The 7,767-nt window shown below is 50.5% G+C and overlaps 1 long non-coding RNA gene across 1 annotated transcript; it reads left to right on the top strand.

The window, feature by feature from the left end:
* The first annotated feature begins 1,416 nt into the window (after positions 1–1,416).
* On the top strand, positions 1,417–5,025 carry LOC109386223 (uncharacterized). The gene is made up of 3 exons (XR_002124757.1): positions 1,417–1,496; positions 3,419–3,485; positions 4,883–5,025. It is a non-coding gene; the product is annotated as an uncharacterized LOC109386223 (long non-coding RNA).
* Positions 5,026–7,767: the final 2,742 nt, after the last annotated feature.

Consider the following 7,767-nt stretch of genomic DNA (forward strand, 5'->3'; position numbering starts at 1 on the left):
GAAAGAAAGGGCAGTCCTTGCCACAGAGGGAGGCTGTCAACTCTCCCCCCACCATGCACACACACACCCGGCTCTCCCACCCCAGTTTGGTTTTGTCTCCTGCGCTTCTTTCTTCCCTGTTCTGTTTCTGTTCTCTGCCTTTTTCCTGAACCTTGTTCTTGAACCTCTCTCTAGGGCTCTCAACGTGCACACGAGAGGTGTACATGCACGTTTGCACACCCCCCCTTCTTCTCCTCCTCCTCCCAGGTGGGCGCAGTGGGTGACATTTGTGAGTCTGTCTCCAGGATACTGTTTCTCCCTCTTGGTGTGAATTGTCTGGAGACAATTCTTATCTGCATTTCTCTTTCTGTTTCTCATTTCCCTTCTTTCCTTTGATCGACTCTGCTGTTTGCATGTGCGAGAGAAAGAGCTGCTTCATTTGTGAATTTCCAGAGGCTATGAGGGCCAAGTTTGAGGTTTACAGAGACTTAGGGGCTTTTGTGTATCACTTGGGCCTTCGGTGACTGGTATGTGGAGCTGTGGCTGGCCATTGGCATTTTCTGGAGATGAGCCTTGGCCTCTCTCAGCCTTGAACCAGGAAGCAGGCTTTATTTATCAGGAGAGGGCATAGCCAGTATTTCCTGAAGGTTCTGGCCTCTAGCCTGTAACCCGGTGCTGTCCAATAGAAATATAATGCAAGCCACAAATGTGAGCCACATATGTCACTTGAAATGTTCTAGGAGCCACATTAAAAAGGTAAAAAGAAACAGGTGAAATTCATGTTAATAATCTCTTATTTAACTCAGTTTATCCAAAATATTATCATTTCAACATGTAATCAAGAAAAAATTATTAATGAGATATTTTATATTCTCTTTTTGGAACTAAGTCTTCAAAACCTGGTGTGTATTTTAGGCTTACAGAACATCTCAATTTGGACTGGCCACATTTCAAGTGCTCAATAGCCACACGTGGCTAGTGGCTATGGTATTAGCACAGGCCTGGTCTAACCAAGACTGGGGTCCGGAACCTCAATTTGGGCTGCCTACATGGCAGCAATGTTAGTAAGTCGTCTGTATGTATGTATGATGGGAAGAACATGAAGTAATATACGGGAAGTTCTCTGAGCCATTATTCTCCCATTACCATCATTAGCAGTAATCGTCATCAATGCGCTGGCATAGCCTGCATCCGGCCCTGTTGCTGCCTGCTTCCAGTTCAAGCAGCATTCTGTGCAGACCCAGATTCGATTATTTGGAGGAGCGGAGGGCGCAGTTTCCAGGTGTTGTAAGCCTGTACCTCCCCACCCCCGCCCCCAGCTGGGCCTCCCCTCCTAGGTGCGTGTTCCTCCTCCTTGCGTTAGGTCTCAGGCACCCCTCTGGCCTTCCCCTTCTATATATAGTGCTCTGTGGTGACAGCTGGTCATCTGATGACTCATCAGTCACTGTGGGTGTCTCTAGATGGAACCCTGAGCATTTATTCATATGGTGTTTTTGGCAGCTTCTGAGCTCCTCCTAGTAAGTACTTGCTTTAGGGGGTTGTCTTAAAAACCACATCAAGATTGGGGAATTTGATTCATCAGTAGGCCCCTAGCTAAAGACCCCTGGGTACTTGGCAATTCCAGCAGGGCTTTGGGGAACTGGCTCCGGGTGAACAGGTGGCCACAGGGGCATCGGTTGCTAAAGTGAGGGCTTAAATGGAGCTTTTCGCTCTCTCCTCGGTCACTCCACCTAAGGGCCTGGCTGGCCCAAGATCGGCCCTGTCTGCCACAGGGCCCTGCAGATGTTAACTCCTTTCAGAAGTGGCAGGGCTCCCGGTAGGACAGCTTGCAGCCCCCATCTCATTTCGGTAAGATGTTAAGGACTGAACACTGGCTTTGGAGCTAGCAGCAGCTGGGTTTAATCTAGGCTGCTCTGCTCACCAGCTATGCCATCCTGGGCAAGTCCCTTCTGATCGTGGTGCTTCCGCTTCTCATCTGTGCGATGCGCTCATTACCTCCGCGGCTGTCTCGTTCTGAGGACTAGGTGAGGGCCCCTCTGTAATGTGTTTACCCACAATCGCTGTTCTCATTGCCCAGCCCGACGTCCCTATGACTTCCGTTTCCCTTGAAGCAGAGCCTGAGACAAGAATTTGTGTGGAAGTTGTTTCCTATGGAAGTGCTTCCAGGAGACATCCGTCAGGGTATGGGGGAAGGAGAACCCTGAAGGGAAAGAAGCCAATTTCAGACAAAGTCCCTCTGCAGAGGGTAGCTTCAGCCTGACCCCATGGGGGAGGGGGACCTCCAAAGAAAGTCACAGGTGCAGGCTGTCAGAAGTTGGGGGAGGGGCACTTATAACCAGTGAAAGGGGCCCAGAGGGGTCTGCCTTTCTTCTCCCATCAGTGGCCAGCACCGCTGCATGGATGGGACTGGTGTCAGGGAAGGGGAAGGCGGTTAGAGTCAGGAGGAGCCGTGCTGCCCAGGCCTTCCCTTCACACCGCTGGGGAGGATTGCTGGATGAGGAGGATGTGGAAGTCTGAGCTCCCTCTGGCCAAGCCCAGCCTCTGGGGACACCCAGGCACTGGGTGTGAGGGGGTAGGGGAAGGCTCAGACCCGGAATTCCAGCGACTGTAAGTCTTTGCCCACCACACAGGCAAGGCTCCTGAGAATGGCTGCCAAAAACGCTTTGCAATCCGTGCCTGAGGTTTTATTTTTGTTCCCCTCAGCCTAGCAGCCGTCTTCCATCCTTCCACCTCTTCATCCCAGACTTGCAGGGTCTCTTCTTCAGGTTCCATCGCCCACCAGGGCTCCTTGAGGTCTGTCTCAGCTCCCTGTCTCTCCCCGGCCCAGCCGCTTTGTTCTCTTTCCCATCCTCTGACCTCCAGCTTCTGCCCCTCATTCTTCCGTTTTCTTTTCTTCACCTCTGGACTTCACAATAGCAACTTGGCCTGAAGGCTTCCAGAGTTGCATCTTTGTGCAGACCCCCAGCCCCCTTTTGCAACCCACCAAGGCTCTGTGCCCTATACCAGGGACAGGGGTTGCGGGGGCTGGGTTCCAGAGATCATCTCCCCTAACGTTACATTCATCAGCAATGACGAGTTTATTTTCCACTGTGAGGAATTCCAAATGCTAGTGGTGTTACCACTGCTGTCTTCTTGGTGCAGCTGGGATTCTGTTTATCACTGGGTCAGGACTTTGACTTCCTGGCTTTTTCATCCCAGTAGAACCCTTTCCTCTCCCCTCCTCTCCCCTCTCCCCTCCGTCTCCCCCTCCTCCCTGTTCCCCTTCCTCCTCTTCTTCCTTCCCCTCTTCCTCCCTTTCCCCTGCTCCTCCCCATTCTCTTCCTCCCTCTCTTCTCCCTGCTTCCATTTTCTTTCCCCTCCCCCTTCTCCTCTGTCCTTCCTTCCCTTCTCTCCCACCCTCACTTTGTCTTTCTCTTTATCCCCCTGTGGCTGTCCTCAGGATGGCAGTGACCCAGGCCAGACGCAGGGATGGGCTGCTTTGTGAGAGAGCACTGAAGGATATGCAGGTAAGCAGCAGGCCAAGGCCGCTCACAGTAGTGGACAAGTTGCTGAGGGCTGGTTCCTGACTTAATTTCTTACCCTGACAAGCACGGTCACTACCGCCCCGCCACAGTCATTATTACTATTTTCAACTTTAAAAAATTGCTTAACTCAGGGCGTGGCATATAGTTGATGTTCGGTAACAGTTGAATTGAAGAAGGATGCTTTTAAAAGGTCATTAAGATAAGTGCTCTTTGAAAATTTTACAACAATTCTATTTAGCTATTTGAACATAAACAACAGTATTATATTGTCTTAGTAAAAATACTTTTTCTTTCATTTGCTCACTTATTTTTCCTCCAGTTGCTCTCGCTCAGTAAGTGCTGTTTTTGTAGCATCACCCCTAGTTCTCGGCAGCCCTGCGATTCAGTGGCGCCTAGCGTGGTAAAGCTTTGTGGAAGCACTGCGTGTGTGCTCTTAGAATCTCACTAAGGGGTCCAGAACTGGAGAGCCACCTGCCAGCCTTGACAGTGAACCATGCACCTGTCAAGAGCGTGGTGTCTGGCTAATGTGACCACCCCTTGACAAGGGTGCCTCCTGGGGAATTGACTAGCCATAATGAGCCCCGCACGAATTGCTTCCTGGTAACCTAAGGTGGGCTAGGCTCTCTGCCACTAAACTCAGCTGAGGTCAGAGTCGTGGGGTGTGGTACCCACAACTCCTGGCAGTTAACCTCACACAAAAGAGAAACGCTCTCCTGGGCACAAACAGCCCCACCTTGCCTGCTTGTGGGCAATTTTGCCAATGTTTCCCATTAGTCACACAGGGGAGGGGCGGGTGGGGGGCAGGGTGGTCAGTGTGCACAGTCATTGCAAACTCATAGGCATTAGGAGGAAAACCAGAAATGCATTGCTATCTAAGGCCCCATGCTAAGTGCTGGCATCGGGGTGGTGTTCGGTGAAACCCCACATACAACACAGACTAATATACGGACCATCTACAAATCCTATGTTCTTGACCCTTGAACACCTTCTTTAAGAAGATCATTTGCTCAAGGAGGCATACCCTGACCCCTGGGGCAGGCACCGTGGTGTCCCTCTAAATCCCCTTGACTCTGGAACCAAAAGAGGGTTCCTTCTGCCAGCACTTGGGGCACTTTGCTGAGACTCTCCCTGGCTGCCTGAGTGGGCAATATCCAAAGAGAGGGCAGTCTGCACCAATGCCCCCAATTATGACTCTTAGAATTTGGTAGGCAGATGCCCCAGCTTTCTCCTTTGGGTGGGACAATCTGAGGTGTATTCTGCACTGTCAATCAGAAGTGTCCCACGACACTGAGTGCCATTTGCCCACAGTGGTGGCCTACTTATTAATGCATCCTCCGGCTCCCTTCCTGGCTCTCTCTCAGGCCCTTATTACCCTACAGGTGCTTCCAGGAATCACCTCTAAATGCTTACACTCAAAACCTTGCATCAGATTTTGCTTCTAGAGGAGCAAGATACTTCCCATCTAAATTGAGTCTCCTTGGGCCGGCCGAGTGGCGCATTGGTTAAGAGCTGACTTGGGACGCCAGAGGGCCCCGGTTCGGATCCCACATATGAGGGCCAGTGATACTGCCCTCTACAGCTAAGATGCTGAACAACAGCTCAACCTGGAGCTGGGCTGCCATGAGTCACCGGTGATGGCATGGGCTGCAGTCCCTGCTGCAGTGGGTTGCCATGGGCTACCGTGTGTGGCCAGCAGCCAGCGTGAGCAGCCAGCAGCCGCTGTGAGCAGCCGTCCAGAAGCCGAACTGATCTGCCTCGCCCGGGAATAGCACAATGATGGTGTCAACTTGGGCCAGTGAAGCAACTAGACTCCACAACTAGACTGAAGAACAAAAGGACAGCAACTTGTCTGTTCTCCTTCCCCCCGATTCCCCAGCGCAGTTCCCATCCCCCAATTCCCCAATAAAAATCTTTAAAAAAAATAAAAATATAAAATAAATTGAGTCTCCTTGCTCTTTCTGAAGGCTCATCCCCACCACCACCACCAATAGCGCTTATCATGATCTATCACTATGCATTTGTTTGCGTGTTTATTTATTTAGTGTCTGTCTTTTCTAGTAGAATGCAGGCTACACGAGGGCAGAGACAATGTTTATTTTGTTCACCCACTAAATCCCTACACATCACCCCAGCCAGGGCGTGACACATGGTGTATGCACAAGATCAATTCTGTTGAAGGAATGAACGAACGCAAAATCCTTAAGGGAGATAGGGCTTTCAACCTTAGTGGTGGTTTTAAAATATGAGCTCAAAATCTTCTGACACTCCTTCCAATGAGAGGTGGGCTCTGTTTCTCCTCCCCTTGAATCTGGATGTCCTAATGACACCTTCAATGAAGAGTATGACAGGGCTGGGCCATAAAAGTCCAAGCAGCTTCTGCCTTCAGACTCGAGTGGCTGTCATGTGAGAACTCTGATTATCCTTAGTTGGCCATGCTTTGAGGAAGCCCAATCCACATAAATAGGCCACATGTAGGTAGGTGCTCAGATGGGTAGTCCCGGCTGAGCCCGGACTTGGCATCATTTCAGCCCAAGTGCCAGACATGTGAGTGAAGGAGCCTGCAGATGATTCTAGCCCTCAAACCTTCACATCTTCTCAAGTGAGACCCCAGACATCATGGAGCGGAGACATGGCATCACTGCTGTGACCTGTTCCTATCCCGTGGAAACTGCAAGCATAATAAAATGGTTGTTAAGCTGCTAAATTTTGGAATAATTTGTTATGCAAAAATCACTAGGACACCCTTATTGTAACTTTATTAATTCCTCATTCATTCCACCATCATTTATTAAGCGCCTACCATGTACCAGGTGGTAGTTACACAGAGGGGCCCAAAGTAAACATCCCTACCTTCCAGGAACTTACAGTTTAGAAGCTGCTGTTGCAACTGTGTCTTGTGAAAGCCTACGTGTTGCTTTTTAACAATAATGAGTAGATTTTTCAAAAACCACTTCCAGATGGCGTGGGGGGAGGGGCGCTTCCTGAGCGAGTTGCCAAGGGAAGCTCTAGAGGTAGGTGGGTTAGATAGCATAGATCCAGAGAGCTCTACTATTTGCTGGCTGTCAACCACGGCTGCCCTGCAAATCATCCATGGGCTAGCTGCCCTCACGCCACGGAGAGGAGACCAAGAGGAGCTGGGAGGTCCCATCCCTGAGGCACCTCCCCACAGGCTCTGGAATGGGAGTAGGGGAACTTAGGCAAAGCTGGGGCCGCTGGCTGGCACTCCAGCTCCCTTATCTCATTCCAGAGCGTTGGTTTGGAACCAAGGGTGCTCCTATGTGTCCAGGCATGCCTACCTCCTGAAGTCTGGACTTGGGAAACGAGTGTTCCCCTTTCAAAAATAATAAAGCTAATTTTAAAAACGTCTGTCTGTCTCAGCTCTGCTGAAGCGAAACAAAGAAAAGGACCCTGTCCTTCCTGGGACCAGTCATAAAGGGTGTATTTCCTGGGGGGTGTGGGAGATGGGGGGGGGCAGCCCAGGGATTCTAGACGCCAATTGTAGGATCGTAGGAGGAAGGGATATTCCAGGAGAGAAGTTCCAGAGTCCAGCCTCACCTGTCTGCCCGGAGTTTTCCTTCCTGGAAACTTGCTTGTAAACAGAAGGAGGCCACGCAAGGGCACTATGGAGTACAATAAGGCCCACCACCCCCAGAGACTGGCAACGGTTGAACCTTACCCAGGTGGATGCCCTTAAGAATGGTCCAGCCCCAAGACGTCTAGGCCCAAGAGAACTAGATCCATGTCCTCTGTCTAGGTTGACTAAGGTCCACTTCCAGACACCAGAAGAACCACTTCCTAGTTCCAACCATTTCTTTCCTGAGCCAATGACAGAACAGGTGATGCCATCTCCAGGGAATCCCCAGCCCCATACCCCTGTCCCATCTGCCCTCTACTACATAATGTCGTCAGAGAACCTTCCTCAGGTAGCCCATAAGAAACCGACATTGTAGTAGCAGGCATAGATTGCTCCATTACCTGGAGTTTCCTTATGATTCTAAAAATAAATTATTTTTTTTGGGGGGGGGGAGGGGGGAAATAACATTTCCCCAAGGTAAAGATTTAGGGGAGCATTGCAGTTAACAAGGCCCTCAGAAACAGCACCAAACAAAAGAGCATGTTAAGACATGTATTCTTATTTGGAGGATGGGGTGCTTCCTCTGTCTCCTGGTTAATTCCGGGCGCTCCTCTCCTTCAGATTCCTGACTTCCTCTGGTAAGCCCCTCTGGATTATCCTGTCACACTTTGTCAGTCTCAACGCCGGCAG

The sequence above is a fragment of the Hipposideros armiger genome, unplaced genomic scaffold, assembly GCF_001890085.2.
Source record: "Hipposideros armiger isolate ML-2016 unplaced genomic scaffold, ASM189008v1 scaffold_7, whole genome shotgun sequence".
NCBI lineage: Eukaryota > Metazoa > Chordata > Mammalia > Chiroptera > Hipposideridae > Hipposideros > Hipposideros armiger.